The sequence below is a fragment of the Triticum urartu genome, chromosome 6 (assembly GCF_003073215.2).
Source record: "Triticum urartu cultivar G1812 chromosome 6, Tu2.1, whole genome shotgun sequence".
Classification (NCBI taxonomy): domain Eukaryota; kingdom Viridiplantae; phylum Streptophyta; class Magnoliopsida; order Poales; family Poaceae; genus Triticum; species Triticum urartu.
Window position 1 is genome coordinate 129,474,003 of NC_053027.1, and position 17,569 is coordinate 129,491,571.

The window sequence follows — 17,569 nt, forward strand, 5'->3', positions numbered from 1 at the left end:
TGGGGGTACGTAGGTATATATAGGAGGAAGGAGTACGTTGGTGGAGCAACAGGGGGCCCACGAGGGTGGAGGGCGCGCCTGGGGGGTAGGCGTGCCCCCTACCTCGTGGCCTCCTGGTTGATGTCTTGGTGTAGGGTCCAAGTCCTCTGGATCATGTTCGTTCCGAAAATCACGTTCCCGAAGGTTTCATTCCGTTTGGACTCCGTTTGATATTCTTTTTCTGCGAAACCCTAAAATAGGCAAAAAAAACAGCAATTCTGGGCTGGGCCTCCGGTTAATAGGTTAGTCCCAAAAATAATATAAAAGTGTATAATAAAGCCCAATAATGTCTAAAACAGAATATAATATAGCATGGAACAATCAAAAATTATAGATACGTTGGAGACGTATCAAGCATCCCCAAGCTTAATTCCTGCTCGTCCTCGAGTAGGTAAATGATAAAAACATAATTTTTGATGTGGAATGCTACTTGGCATAATTTCAATGTAATTCTTCTTAATTGTGGTATGAATATTTAGATCCGAAAGATGCAAGACAAAAGTTCAATATTGACATAGAAATAATAATACTTCAAGCATACTAACTAAGCAATTATGTCTCTTCAAAATGACATGGCCAAAGGAAGTTATCCCTACAAAATCATATAGTCTGGCTATGCTCTATCTTCACCACACAAAGTATTTAAATCATGCACACCCCCGATGACAAGCCAAGCAATTGTTTCATACTTTCAGTGTTCTCAAACTTTTTCAATCTTCACGCAATAGATGAGCGTGAGCCATGGACATAGCACTTTAGGTGGAATAGAATGGTGGTTGTGGAGGAGACAAAAAGGGGGAAGATAGTCTCACATCAGCTAGGCATATCAACGGGCTATGGAGATGCCCATCAATAGATATCAATGTGAGTGAGTAGGGATTTCCATGCAACGGATGCACTAGAGCTATAAGTATATGAAAGCTCAACAAAAGAAACTAAGTGGGTGTGCATCCAACTCGCTTGCTCACGAAGACCTAGGGCATTTTGAGGAAGCCCATCATTTGAATATACAAGCCAAGTTCTATAATGAAAAATTCCCACTAGTATATGAAAGTGATAACATAGGAGACTCTCTATTATGAAGATCATGGTGCTACTTTGAAGCATAAGTGTGGTAAAAGGATAGTAGCATTGTCCCTTCTCTCTTTTTCTCTCATTTTTTTATTTGGGCATTTTTCTCTTTTTTATGGCCTCTTCTTTTGCCTGGAGTCTCATCCCAACTTGTGGGGAAATCATAGTCTCCATCATCCTTTCCTCACTTGGGACAATGCTCTAAAAATGATGATCATCACACTTTTATTTACTTACAACTCAAAAATTACAACTCAATACTTAGAACAAAATATGACTATATGTGAATGCCTCCGGCGGTGTACTGGGATATGCAATGAATCAAGAGTGACATGTATGAAAGAATTATGAACGGTGGCCCTGCCACAAATGGAATGTCAACTACATGATCATGCAAAGCAATATGACAATGATGGAGCGTGTCATAGTAAACGGAACGGTGGAAAGTTGCATGGCAATATATCTCGGAATGGCTATGGAAATGCCATGATAGGTAGGTATGGTGGCTGTTTTGAGGAAGGTATATGGTGGATGTATGATACTGGCGAAAGGTGCGCGGTATTAGAGAGGCTAGCAATGGTGGAAGGAAGAAAAGTGTGTATGATCCATGGACTCAACCTTAGTCATAAAGAACTCATATACTTATTGCAAAAATCTACAAGTTATCAAAGCAAAGTATTACACGCATGCTCCTAGGGGGATAGATTGGTAGGAAAAGACCATCGCTCGTCCCCGACCGCCACTCATAAGGAAGACAATCAATAAATAAATCATGCTCCGACTTCATCACATAACGGTTCACCATACGTGCATGCTACGAGAATCACAAACTTTAACACAAGTATTTATCAACTTCTCATACTATTCAACACACTCATAAGAAAATTTTATTATTAATCTTGAATGCCTAATATAATTAAAGAAAATTACCATGCTGTTTTGTAGGTCTCTCAAAATAATCTAAGTGAAGCATGAGAGAACAATAGTTTCTATAAAACAAATCCACCGACGTGCTCTAAAAGATATAAGTGAAGCACTAGAGTAAAAACTATATAACAAAAAGATATAAGTGAAGCACATAGAGTATTCTAACAATTTCCGAATCATGTGTGTCTCTCTCAAAAGGTGTGTACAGAAAGGATGATTGTGGAAAACTAACAAATAAAGATTCAAATAATACAAGACGCTCCAAGCAAAACACATATCATGTGGTGAATAAAAATATAGCTCCAAGTAAAGTTACCGATGGAAGTAGACGAAAGAGGGGATGCCTTCTGGGGCATCCCCAAGCTTTGGCTTTTAGGTGTCCTTAGATTATCTTGGGGTGCCATGGGCATCCCCAAGCTTAGGCTCTTGACACTCCTTGTTCCATAATCCATCAAATCTTTCACCCCAAAACTTGAAAACTTCATAACACAAAACTTAAAGTAGAAAATCTCGTGAGCTTCGTTAGCGAAAGAAAACAAAACACCACTTCAAGGTACTGTAATAAACTCATTCTTTATTTATATTGGTGTTAAACCTACTGTATTCCAACTTCTATATGGTTTATAAAGTATTTTACTATCCATAGATTCATCAAAATAAGCAAACAACACACGAAAAACAGAATCTGTCAAAAACAGAACAGTCTGTAGTAATCTGTAGCTAACGCAAGATCTGGAACCCCAAAAATTCTAAAATAAATTGCTGGACGTGAGGAATTTATCTATTAATCATATTCAAAAATAATTAACTAAATATCACTTTCCAAATAAAAATGGCAGCAGTTCTCATGAGCGCTAAAGTTTCTGTTTTTTACAGCAAGATTAAAAAGACTTCCCCCAAGTCTTCCCAACGGTTCTACTTGGCACAAACAATAATTAAACACAACAAAAACAGAGGCTAGATAAATTATTTATTACTAAACAGGATCAAAAAGCAAGGAATAAAAATAAAATTGGGTTGCCTCCCAACAAGCGCTATCGTTTAACGCCCCTAGCTAGGTATAAAAGCAAGGATAGATCTAGGTATTGCCATCTTTAGTTGGTAATTATTTAATGAGACATCTATCACCTTTAGGAGTATCCTTCCTTTTATCAATAATCAAACTTCTAGGCACAAGATCTAAAAAATCATTAGTAGCAAATGGTTCCTTAATGATAGCAAAAAGATTAGGATGAATACTTATAGATTTGAGATCTGCAGTTTCTTTGCTAGAGGATTCACCCTTATTTTTAGGAACATACATAAGCTTGGAAATTTTAGTTGGAGGACTTGGAGTATTCTTTATGGAAGAAAAAGCGGTTCCCAAGTTGGTAATGATACCCTCAAGTTTATCGATTCTAGTGGAATCATGATTTATTCTTTCATTAACTGTAGGTTCCTTCTCTTTAATATTTTTCAAAGTTACTCCCACTTTAGATCCATATTGGGTAATTTGGTTGTGGATATTTTTATTGAAATTTTCAATTAACTCAATGGTAGCAACTTTATTTTCAATAATTTCAAGTTTTTGCATTACATGCTCCAAAGTTAACATAGTTCCATTAACCAAAAGAGGGGGTGAGCCAAATAAATCTATCATAGCATTATAGGAATCAAGTGTGGCTACCCAAAAAGTTCCCTCCGGTAATGGTATCAAGGACAAATCTGTGCCAACGAATAGCACCTACATAAAAATTGCGAAGAAGAATAGAAGTAGATTGCTTCCTGGTAGATCTATTTTGAGCATTGCAAATTCTATACCAAGCGTCTTTTAGGTTTTCGCCTTCCCTTTGCTTAAAATTAAGAACTTCATTTTCGGGAGACAACGGAGAAGATAGGGGACTAGTCATAATGGCAAGCAAACAAGGAACGGGCAAAAAGAGGCAAATAGAGAAAGAGAGGAAGGACGGAGAGAGAGGGCGAATAAAACGGCAAGGGTGAAGTGGGGGGAGAGGAAAACGAGAGGCAAATGGCAAATAATGTAATGCGGGAGATAAGGGTTTGTGATGGGTACTTGGTATGTTGGCTTTTGCGTAGACTCCCCAGCAATGGCAGCAGAAATCCTTCTTGCTACCTCTTGAGCATTTGCGTTGGTTTTTCCTTGAAGAGGAAAGTGTGATTGTGACGCCCGGATAATTAAGCTACAGTAATTCTCTGCTAATGATGCCACCTCACTTCGATTACTGTTGATCTCGTGATTAGTTTGAAACCGATTCAAATTCAAATTCAAAATCAAGCAAATAATAAAAGTTTCCAAATATTAAAACCAAAATGTTCGGAGTGAACCAAATATTGCATAGGTAATTATGGTGGGGAGGCCACACCTTTATAAAATGTTTAAATACTATAAGATGAATAAAATAGCCGTAAAAACAATCATTTAAATACCTTTTGTAATTAATAAAATGTCAAACTAATCTATTTGAGGACTAGACTTTTTGTGACTATGGACTAAGTTGAAATACTAATTTAGATGCCACGTGTATATTTTACTAAAACTAAAATTAATAGGAAAGCAACTAAAACAGAAAAAGTATTATAAATAAAAAAAAGGCAAAACAGAAAAATAAAACAAAAGAAAAGAAAACAAAGAGACCCCCCTCTCTGGGCCGTGGCTCAGCCGGCCACTGGGCTAGCCAGGCTGGCCCAGCCGGCGCCCCCATAACCCCCCACTCCCGTGTGACCTAGATCAGTCCACCTCACTCCCCCCACACCTCGCTTCTCTCCTTCCCCGTCTGGATCGGAATCAGGGCAACTGCGCCCCCGACCCCGCCGATGCCGCGTGCCACCCCGTCGCACCTCGTCGACGCCTCGGTGCCCGCTGCCATCCCTGGATCTCCCGCGCCTCTCCCTCGTGGGATCGACCGCGCCGCTCGAACCCCCCTGCGACCCATCGCCGGACGCCATCTCCACGGTCCTCTCCGTCGCCGGCGCTCCCCGTCCCCGTCGCCAATGCCTCCTCGCTGGACCTCCCCAACTCTTCCTCGAACCCGCTGCCAGCTCCCTACGGCCTCGCCGTGAGCACCTCCCTCTCCTCGTACTCCCCTTTCCCCCATGTCGGACATCGTCGTGCACGCCGTCCCGCACCCGCGCGGCTCCGCGCTCGCCTGCGGCCTCGATGGCCCCCGCTGTGCTCTCTGCTTCCCTGCCTCTACTCCGCACGCGCTCGGCCATGCTCCCCTCCCTTCGTGCATGCCCGCTCCTCGCCTTGCGGCACTACTCGCGCCCTAGGCGCGCCTCGACCACGTCCTCGCGCAGCTCTCCCCAGCCACGCCTGGCCTCATCGTCAAGCCCGTCGTCGCCGCGAAAACCGCACGCACACGCACACGTGCCCCTTTGCCCTGCGGCTGCCACCGGCTCCTCCACCGCAGCAACCGCGCTCGCTGCTCGCCACCACTGGCCTTTGCCTCCCGCGCGCTGCTCGCGGCCACCGCGCCGTCCGCCGTCCCGCTTCGCTCCGCCTGTGGGAGCGCCTTGCCCCGCGTGGCCTCCCGTCCCTGCCACTCGCAGACCTCGCCTTGACCCCAGGTCGGGCTCGGTCTTCGCCCGGGCGACGCCAGCGCCCTGGTCCAGTCGCCCGTATGCCCGTGAACCCGGTGCTCGTTAGCGCCCGTGGGCCTATGACAAGGAGGCCCCAGCCCCTGAGAATGTAAAAAAAAGAATAAAAAAAGTAAAGTAAATAATAATTTAATTAAGCAATTAATTAATTAATTTAATTAACCTAATTAATCATGTTAATTAACCTATTGACTACTTAATTAGTCTAACTAATCCTATTAGTTAACTAGGCAGTCAATGACAGGAGGCCCCACCCCCTGTTGACCAGTCAAAGTTTGACCGGTCAACTGGGTCCCCTGGTTCCACATGTCAGCCAGTGTACATTTTTTAGTACACTGTGCTGGGTACATCTAGCAATTTAACATTAAATTTTTGAATTAAAATAAATTAGAAAATGAATTAAATCTTTAAAAATTAATATAAAATAATCTGTAGCTCAGATGGAAAAACTTTCTACATGAAAGTTGCTCAGAACGACGAGACGAATACGGATACACTCTTCGTTCGTCGACCACACATCCCTAGCATAGCAAACATGCAACTTTCCCCCTCCGGTTCACCTGTCCGAAAACGCGAAGCACCGGGGATACTTTCCCGGATGTTCCCCCCTTCGCCTGTATCACCACCTCTTACCGTGTTAGGGCACCCCTAGAACCGCTACTTGTCATGTCATGCATCGCTATGCATCTGTTTGCTTAATATTTATTGTTTCTTCCCCCTTTTCTCTCGCTAGACACCGAGACCGACGCCGCTGCTACCCAGTACGACTACGGTGTTGACGACCCCTCTCTCTTGCCAGAGCAACCAGGCAAGCCCCCCCCTTTGATCACCAGATATCGCCTATTCTTCTCTACTGCTTGCATTAGAGTAGTGTAGCATGTTACTGCTTCCGTTAATCCTATCCTGATGCATAGCCTGTCCTTGCTATTTTTGTTGTTACCTTTACCTGCAATCCTAATGCTAGTATAGGATGCTAGTTTATCATCAGTGGCCCTACATTCTTGTCCGTCTGCCATGCTATACTATCGGGTCGTGATCACTCAGGAGGTGATCACGGGTATATAGTTATACATACATACATGCTATACAGGTGGTGACTAAAGTCGGGTCGGCTCGTAGGAGTACCCACGAGTGATTCTAATGTTGGGGGCTGAAGGGGCAGGTGGCTCCATCCCGGTAGAGGTGGGCCTGAGTTCCCGAAGGCCCCCGACTGTTACACGGTGGCGGAGCGACAGGGCAGGTTGAGACCACCTAGGAGAGAGGTGGGCCTGGCCTTGGTCGGCGTCCGTGGTTACTTCAAGATAACACGCTTAACGAGATCTTGGTATTTGATCTGAGTCTGGCTACTGGCCTATACACACTAACCAACTACGCAGGAACAGTTATGGGCACTTGATGTCGTGGTATCAGTCGAAGCCTTCGTGACGTCAGCGACTGAGCGGCGCGCGCCGGGTTGGACCGTGTAACGCAACTTCCTTTGTAATGGAGGTTGCTAGGTCTGCTCGCCGGCCGCGTTCGCAACATGCAGGTGTGCAATGGGCGATGGGCCCAGACCCCTGCGCGCATAGGATTTAGACCGACGTGCTGACCTCTCTGTTGTGCCTAGGTAGGGCTGCGACGTGTTGATCTTCCAAGGCCGGGCATGACCCAGGAAAGTGTGTCCGGACAAAGGGGATCGAGCGTGTTGGGAAATGTGGTGCACCCCTGCAGGGAAGTTAATATATTCGAATAGCCGTGATCTTCGGTAACAGGACGACTTGGAGTTGTACCTTGACCTTATGACAACTAGAACCGGGTACTTATTAAAACACACCCTTCCAAGTGCCAGATACAACTGGTGATCGCTCTCTCATAGGGCGACGAGGGGAGGATCATCGGTTAGGATTATGCTATGCGATGCTACTTGGTGAACTTACCATCTACTCTCTTCTCATGCTGCAAGATGGAGGTTACCAGAAGCATAGTCTTCGATAGGACTAGCTATCCCCCTCTTGTTCCGGCATTCTGCAGTTCAGTCCACATATGATACCCTTATTCCATTTGATACCATTGCATACATATGTAGTGTAGCTCCTTGCTTGCGAGTACTTTGGATGAGTACTCACGGTTGCTTTGCTCCCTCTTTCCCCCCTTTCTATACCCGATTGCTGTGACCAGACGATGGAGTCCAGGAGCCAGACGCCACCGTCGATAACGACTACTACTACTCGGGAGGTGTCTACTACTACGTGCAGCCCGCTGACGACGACCAGGAGTAGTTTAGGAGGATCCCGGCAGGAGGCCTGCGCCTCTTTCGACATGTATCCCAGTTTGTGCTAGCCTTCTTAAGGCAAACTTGTTTAACTTATGTCTGTACTCAGATATTGTTGCTTCCGCTGACTCTTCTACGATCGAGCTCTTGTATTCGAGCCTTCGAGGCCCCTGACTTGTAATATGATGCTTGTATGACTTATTTTATTTGTAGAATTGTGTTGTGATATCTTCCCGTGAGTCCCTGATCTTGATCATACACGTTTGCGTGTATGATTAGTGTACGATTGAATCGGGGGCGTCACAAGTTGGTATCAGAGCAGACTGCCTGTAGGAATCCCCCTTTCCAACTCCTTGGCCGAAGTTGAGTCTAGTCATTGAAAAGGTTTTTATTAACATGGTTGTGCGGCTTACGGGCCCACGTCACCATTGGGTGGTACTAGGATCTTTTACTCCTCGATCTTTACTCTGGGACTCTAATCTCTCCCATATTCAGGTTAAATAATTTTTCTAAAAAGACTAACTTTAGGTTCTCGAAAATACTTTCTCCCGGAGAGCCCCTCATTCCAGATGATCGCTTGCTGCACCAGAAGATTCTGAAGATACTCTCCGAGGTTTTCCCGAGACCCTTGTGCCCACCGACTTTACAACCCCCTACCGCCGATATACCCTTATGGATAACTACCTACAATTGCCGTTCATACCTTCATCCTCAGTTGCTCTTGTTATTACAAGATGCCCTAAATTGCTCTCCGTTGTTCCGAAAATCATTTAAGCTTACTGCCTTGCAGTTCTTTACCACATGAATACTCCTATTGAAAATTCCTCGCACTTATTGAGTATCTGTTCATCCCCAGTTGTTCATAGGCTTCATAAGATACTCTGAAATACTATCCGACCTTCTGAGCATCCTCTTCAAACTATCGCTCTGCAAATACTTGTATGCTTACATTATGGATGCTCCCATATCACTAGCAATATTCACTAGTATCTTTTGACACCGTCATTTTGATCCTATTGATTCAACATGTGTGCGAATGCACACAATCATCAATCAACCCTTCTAAATTATCTTTCCGACTCACACGTCATTTTGAACATGAGCTGGTTGTTGACCAAACTATTTGTTGTCAATTGTGCCTCTGGTCTATCCAACTTATCCATCCTTGATCAGAGCGTCTGCTTCTGATCCTTTGTTTTGGAAATCATAATTCCTTTGTTATCTAAGCATCGAATTATTCAGATATAATATGGTGCATTCTTTCTTCCTCTGATTGAGTACCGATACTCACATCAGCTCCATTGTGGATCGCTCGATCCATTGTTGGATTATTATCTGACAGTGTCCTTCATAATTAATCACCTTGTGAGTTCTTTCTCCGATACATAATGCATTTGGTTAATTGTATCCTCTCCTTTTGTCAACCATGCTCTATTTTCGAGCTTGTGTTAGTACTCTTGAAGCTTGTGGTATATGTTTCTAAGATACCCTGATGGGTTGAACCTATGCCTTCCTTAATATGTGTGAACTCGAAAGTTTTCACGAGTCATACTCTTCTGGTATTTTGCCAAATAAAATTTCAACACTACAACTTCATCGAAAGCGAGAAGTGAATGAAAGGTCATGCGTTGGAGAAGTGGGAGTTGACCTTGAACTTTGTGTTCATGCCCATGGACATGATGTAGATCTTATCATTAAAGCTTCTCTTAAATTAATTATTCCTTTGGTATAAGTTCATCTTATATCTGGGATCTGGTCTTTTGCAATCGTGGTTCTGACCATGTTCTCCTTTAAATACCATTTCTCGTGCAAGTTTAAGCAATTGTCTTCTGCAGAGTAATACCCAGTTCAACCTCTACTTTGATATGTCGTCGAGTATTACCCCCCTGGTATCTCGAGATTATCATGAAACTGCATAACCTCTTATGAGTTCTTCATCAAGTACTACATTCTCACCGATTCCGATTTTTCACGGGCTCTGAGTTATTAAACACTCAAAGACACCGATAACTGAATCAAGCTCGCACCGCGATTAAACAACTCTTGGTAACCTTCATTACTTGCGAATTTGAGCTCGATCACGTAAGTCCTAGCCTGCTCGGCTATATCATTATCATGCTGATTTTAACTGTGCTACCTGGTCCTTAACCCCGGAGCACAACTTTCGATGATGAGCTAAGCTTATGCCGATCTTCTCGTCATACCATTTCACCTTGAACAACAAGCTTGATTTCGAGTTTGTGTCGTACATGTGGTTCCAATAACCTCTTGCTTCATCATCCCTTTGACTTGATGTCATCGCTGATCGATTACATCCTCATGAATCTCTCGACAAAATTTGTCGTGATCATCAACAACATTTGACTCCTTTCAGGATATCGATCAAATTCATGATGATAAGTACCATCCTCGTCCCTTGGTAATTTGAGTTGCCACCGACAACATCCTTACTCCCTTTCATCACAAACTTTTTCAGGTTATGGATGCAATTTTCTTTCCAGCTGGTGTTATGTTCTACCTTGAAGTAGTACTGTCTTTTATGTCAAGGATGTTGTGAGTATTGCTCCACCTCTTAAGAATTCTTGGTATAGTGATACTTCTCACCATCACCATTCTTTATTGATCCCCGTGTTGATTCCCACAAGTGAACGGTGTTGTTTGGATTCTTTCCTTCTAGCAACCCTATTGCTTTGAAGTTAATGGTCGGCCGTTCATTCTTAGACTATTGATTATTGAATCACCATTCCGATGTTGGTCGTGCAACCCAACCCATATTTCGGGTGCACCTTTCAACCAATGTTTACTTGTGTATCTTTTCCTCGAGCATACATCATTATACCATCTGATCTGACAAATGTTATCCCCTTGTTCACATAATTGTCAGAATCCATCTTTTTAGAAATCTCGATGAGTTGTCGCCAACTCCATCAGCCACCTCCTCATCCTCTCCTTTAATGATGAACTCTTGTTTCGGAACTCGCTTCCATAGTTCAATTCCCGAGAATCTTACAATGTCGTCTCGACAATTTGTGTTGCGCCTTTCTTCTTAGGCACCCCGAGTCTGAGTTATTCTGACACCAATCAGATCTGAATCTCAGTAAGATATGATGGTTGGAACATTTTCCAAGAGTCACAACATTGGTCTTTATATGACCCGGTAAGGTGATGTCATGCCTAGCACACCTGGCCGGAGGACCTATTGTTATAGTTCCCTTTTTTTGCAAGGTTAGCCATTCTTCCTTGCAGGGAAGTGTAAGACTTATTCTATGAGTTGTTCCTAATGGATCCTCTGTTTATCCCAAGTCCGACCTTTGCTTGAAGACCATGTCAATGCTATCTCGAAGCATGTCTGTGGTACTCTGATTTTCAACAAGAACATTTGAAGCCCAATGCTAAATGTTTCTTGCTCAATGGGTAATGTCATGAAGTTTCTCTCCCCTTACCTAAAGGGTTTTCTACATTACATCTTGTCACAAATATCATGCTCTACTTGTCCTTGGGAAGGATATGCCCCTGAAATATGTGTTTAAACACATTTTTCCTTTCCATTGTTCTGTTTAACCTGATGATCACATTTTCCTTTTCATTGGTTTGTTTGACCTTTCTTGTGATCTATATAATCTAAGAAGTAATAATTCACTGCTTATGTAAACACCTCGGTGTACACCTCTGTCAGTTAGACCCTGTTTCTATTGTTGATGACATTCCGGTAACCACCGATGGATGAGAACTTTGCCTATTGGTCCGCCTCGTTCAACGAGCAGGAAAAATGGTTCTCTTCGTCCCTCGCCCTTGGTATCGATGTTTTGTTGTCGACATAACTGATAGGCTATCCTCTGACATGCCTTGCTTACATGATCGTGTAAGACGTCATCGCCTTCCTACTTTTAACCCACATGGTGGGCCCATAACCCACAGTTCCACAGGATCGAAACCTGACTCTCCTGCACACCCCTTGGTTTCCCAAGTTATTCCTCGCGTGTGGCCTCGTATGTAATTCACGGGCCACCTTCCTAGTGGTCTATTCTGGTAACAGACGCAATACTTATTCTCGTTGCTCTGGACCCTATCGTTGTTTCATGCATCGAATGATTGCCTATCCGTTTGAAACTTCTCATGATACCTTCTTACTTTGCTCTCGATATCTCCTTAAGTTTCAATTCAAGAGATACTTATGCTTCTTCCCCTGCGTTAACCATCCGATGCTCAATTTTGTTAGAATTCGTCCTTATAGAGTTTTTCCCCCTCTTATCCTTCCGTAAGTACGGTGAAGATCACAAAGGAAGGATGACAACTTCATCATGATGCATTGATGCATAGGAATGGAGATATCAACGCTATGGATCGACCTCTTCGAGAAGAGCAACCAAGACCAAGAAGATTCGTTACAATTTCGTAACCAGACCTTTCCCCCGTTTTCCACCTCTTAAATCTCGGGACGAGATTTCTTGTAGTGGAGGAGAATTGTGACGCCCGGATAATTAAGCTACAGTAATTCTCTACTAATGATGCCACCTCACATCAATTACCGTTGATCTCGTGATTAGTTAGAAACCGATTCAAATTCAAATTCAAAATCAAGCAAATAATAAAAGTTTTCAAATATTAAAACCAAAATGTTCGGAGTGAACCAAATATTGCATAGGTAATTATGGTGGGGAGGCCACACCTTTATAAAATGTTTAAATACTATAAGATGAATAAAACAGCCGTAAAACAATTATTTAAATACCTTTTATAATTAATAAAATGTCAAACTAATTTATTTGAGGACTAGACTTTTTGTGACTATGGACTAAGTTGAAATACTAATTTAGATGCTTGATGACCCACAAGTATAGGGGATCGCAACAACTTTCGAGGGTAGAGTATTCAACCCAAATTTATTGATTCGACACAAGGGGAGCCAAAGAATATTCTCAAGTATTAGTAGCTGAGTTGTCAATTCAACACACCTGGAAACTTAGTATCTGCAGCAAAGTGTTTAGTAGCAAAGTAATATGATAGTGATGGTAACGGTAACAAAAGAGTAACGAAAGCAAAGTAATGTTTTTGGTATTTTGTAGTGATTGTAACAATAGCAACGGGAAAGTAAATAAGCGTAAACCAATATATGGAAAGCTCATAGGCATCAGATCAATGATGGATAATTATGCCGGATGTGGTTCATCATGTAACAGTCATAACATAGGGTGACACAAAACTAGCTCCGATTCGTCAATGTAATGTAGGCATGTATTCCGAATATAGTCATACATGCTTATGGAAAAGAACTTGCATGACATCTTTTGTCCTACCCTCCCGTGGCAGTGGGATCCTAATGGAAACTAAGGCATATTAAGGCCTCCTTTTAATAGAGAACCGGAACAAAGTATTAGCACATAGTGAAAACATGAACTCCTCAAACTACGGTCATCACCAGTAAGTATCCCGATTATTGTCACTTCAGGGTTAACAGATCATAACACATAATAGGTGACTATAGACTTGCAAGATAGGATCAAGAACTCTCATATATTGATGGAAACATAATAGGTTCAGATCTGAAATCATGGCACTCGGGCCCTAGTGACAAGCATTAAGCATAGCAAAGTCATAGCAACATCAATCTCAGAACATAGTGGATACTAGGGATCAAACCCTAACAAAACTAACTCGATTACATGATAAATCTCATCCAACCCATCACCGTCCAGCAAGCCTACGATGGAATTACTCATGCACGGCAGTGAGCATCATGAAATTGGTGATGGAGGATGGTTGATGATGACGACGACGACGAATCCCCCTCTCCGGAGCCCCGAACGGACTCCAGATCAGCCCTCCCGAGAGGTTTTAGGGCTTGGCGGCGACTCCGTATCGTAAAACGCGATGAATTCTTCTCTCCTATTTTTTTTCTCCTCGAAAGCAGATATATAGAGTTGGAGTTGGAGTCGGGAGGTCTCTAGGGGGCCCACGATGTAGGGTGGCGCACCCTAGGGGGGGCGCGCCCCCCACCCTCGTGGAAAGGGTGTGGCCCCCCTGGTCTTCATCTTTGGTGAAGATTTTTTATTATTTATTGTAAGATATTCCGTGGAGTTTCAGGTCATTCCGAGAACTTTTGTTTTCTGCACATAAAACAACATCATGGCAATTCTGCTGAAAACAGCGTCAGTCCGGGTTAGTTCCATTCAAATCATACAAGTTAGAGTCCAAAACAAGGGCAAAAGTGTTTGGAAAAGTAGATACGACGGAGACGTATCAACTCCCCCAAGCTTAAACCCTTGCTTGTCCTCAAGCAATTCAGTTGACAAACTAAAAGAAATAAAGAAAAACTTTTACAAACTGTGTTTGCTCTTGTTGTTGTAAATATGTCAAGCTAGCATTCAAGTTTTCAGCAAAGATTATAACTAATCATATTTGCAATAATTCTCAGGTCTCATGATTACCCATATCAATAGCATAATCAACTAGCAAGCCATAATAATAAATCTCGGATGACAACACTTTCTCAAAACAATCATAATATGATATAACAAGATGGTATCTCGCTAGCCCTTTCTGAGACCGCAAAACATAAATGTAGAGCACCTTTAAAGATCAAGGACTAACTAGACATTGTAATTCATGGTAAAAGAGATCCAATCATAGTCACACCCAATATAAATTAACAGTGATGAATGCAAATGACAGCTGCGCTCTCCAGCTAGTGCTTTTAATAAGAGGGTGATGACTCAACATAAAAATAAATAGATAGGCCCTTCGCAGAGGGAAGCAGGTGCTAGAGCTCGGTTTTGAAATAGAGATAATTAACATTTTGAGCGGTATACTTTCATTGTCAACATAACAATCAAGAGATGGCGATATCTTCCATGCTACACACATTATAGGCGGTTCCCAAACAGAATGGTAAAGTTTATACTCCCCCTCCACCAACAAACATCAATCCATGGCTTGCTCGAAACAACAAGTGCCTTCAACATACATCAGGTCCCAGGGGGAGTTTTGTTTTGCAATTATTTTTGATTTAGTTTGCATAAAGCATGGGACTGGGCATCCTAGTGACCAGCCATTTTCTCGTGAGTGAGGAGCGGACTCCACTCCTCTTGAGAATAACCCGCCTAGCATGGAAGATACAGGCAGCCCTAGTTGATACATGAGCTATTCGATCATACAAAACAGGATGATTATTTGAAGGTTTAGAGTTTGGCACATACAAATTTACTTGGAATGGCATGTAGATACCGCATATAGGAAGGTATAGTGGACTCATCTGGAATAACTTTGGGGTTTAAGGAATTGGATGCACAAGCAGTATTCCCGCTTAGTACAGGTGAAGGCTAGCAAAAGAATGGGAAGCGACCAACTAGAGAGCGACAACAACCATGTACATGCATTAAAATTAATAAACATTGGATGCAAGCATGAGTAGGATATAATCCACCATGAACATAAATATCGTGAAGGCTATGTTGATTTGTTTCAACTACATGCGTGAACATGTGCCAAGTCAAGTCACTTAAATCATTCAAAGGAGGATATCACCCCATCATACCACATCTTAACCATCTCAATATCATGTTGGCACGCAAGGTAAACCATTATAACTCATATCTAATCAAGCATGGCACAAGCAACTATGATCTCTAATTGTCATTGCAAACATGTTTATTCATAACAAGCTGAATCAAGAACGATGAACTCATCATATTTACAAAAACAAAAGAGGTCGAGTTCGTACCAGCTTTTCTCATCTCAGTCAGTCCATCATATATCATCATAATTGCCTTTCACTTGCACAACCGAACGATGTGAATAATAATAAGAGTGCACATGCATTGGACTAAGCCGGAATCTGTGAGCATTTAATAAACAGGAGAAGACAAAGCAATATGGGCTCTTGGTTAAATCAACAATAAAGCATATAAGAGCCACTTCAACAATTTAATTATGGTCTTCTCCTATCGACCCCCAAAGAGAGAAAAGAAATAAAACTATTTACACGGGAAAGCTCCCAACAAGCAAAAGAAGAAAGGGAAATATTTTTGGGTTTTCTTTTTAATAACTACTACAAGCATGGAAAGTAAATTAATTAAAAGCTACAACTAATTTTTTTGGTTTTTTCTTAAGGTTTATTAAACACACAAGAAGAAAGCATAAAAGGAAATAAACTAGCATGGATGATACAATGAAAAAGTATGAGCACCGACATCTAGCAATGAGTGTGTGTGAACATAAATGTAATGTCGGTGAGAAATACATACTCCCCCAAGCTTAGGCTTTTGGCCTAAGTTGGTTTATGGCCACGGCTGGCCTGGCTGATATCCATAATAATAGTTGGGGTCGTACTGCGATGAGGAAGAAGAAGGCTCCGATTGCCACTGGCTGGCAATCATCTCCAGATCCCACTGATAGTTAGACTGTCGTGAAGGATCAAATTGTGGTTCCGGTTCTGGCTCCTCGGCTGGTGCAGGGTTCTGGTAGGCGTGAATAGCCGTCAACGGAACAAGGTACGTGCCTACAGTCAAATCAAACAAAGAAGGAGCAGGCAAGGTAATAGTCTCAGGATGATGTTTATTAAAAAACAATTGATATTTAAGCTCTCCTGCCCTGTTCTTAATAATAAAATCATGTGCCATCATACTTTTATAATCTAGATAAACACGAGGCAGCACTTTTTCTTCCTTCTCAGCATGCCTAATAGGTATGTTAAAATGTGCAGCTAGGCGTGTAGCATAGATGCCTCCAAAGATGGGACCCTTAGTATGGTTCATACTTAACCTTCTAGCAATAATGCTGCCCATACTAAAAGAGTTATCACCGTATAAGCCGTGGTGAAAAATAATAATATCAGGGATACTCAGGTTTCCACAGTTTCCGCGACCAATTAAGCAACGACTAGCAAATAATGCAAAGTAGCGTAAAACAGGAAAATGTATGCTAGTGATTCGTGCATCAGAAACCTTCCTTGTTTCCCCTACAGTGATAGTGTCAATAAATCCCTCCACATCATCACGATGTGGTTCTTCTGTCTTGCCCCCAAAAGGGACTAAACAAATCTGAAAGAAATCATAAAGTGACATCTCCTTATGCTCATCATATAAATGAAATTCCACCGTAGGTGGTGAGTTCTTAGAATGAAAATGAAAGTTTTGCACAAAGGTATTTGTGAGCAAGAGATACTGATCGTATTGGTCGTGGAGGAAAGCGGTAAGGCCTGCAGTCTGAGCCAACTCATGAAAATCTTCATAAATCCCGGTTGCTCTTAAGAAACCCTCGGAAGGCCATTCACACGCCCGAACCTCCGCGGTGCACGACAAATTATACTTAGGCTTCGGTGCCTTTTCCTTCAAGCTTGAGTATTCTATAGTCTCACCTAAATAGCTTGGCGTAATCATGGTCATAGCTGTTTCCTGTGTGAAATTGTTATCCGCTCACAATTCCACACAACATACACCAAACTAAATAAGACTGATAGCAACTACTCCTACAAGTGCCTAGGGCCTATATCATGCATCAAAACTACTTTTGACCATATAAATTTGACATGCAAGCTCAAGAACAGGGTCACCTAAGCAACAAAAAAATTCAATGAATAAAGCACTAGAACAAAAACTAATTGGACCAATGGAGGAGTCACATACCAAGGAACAATCTCCCCAAGCAGTTTTGTGAGAGGGTCTTTGAGCAAGGAGATTGAAAATT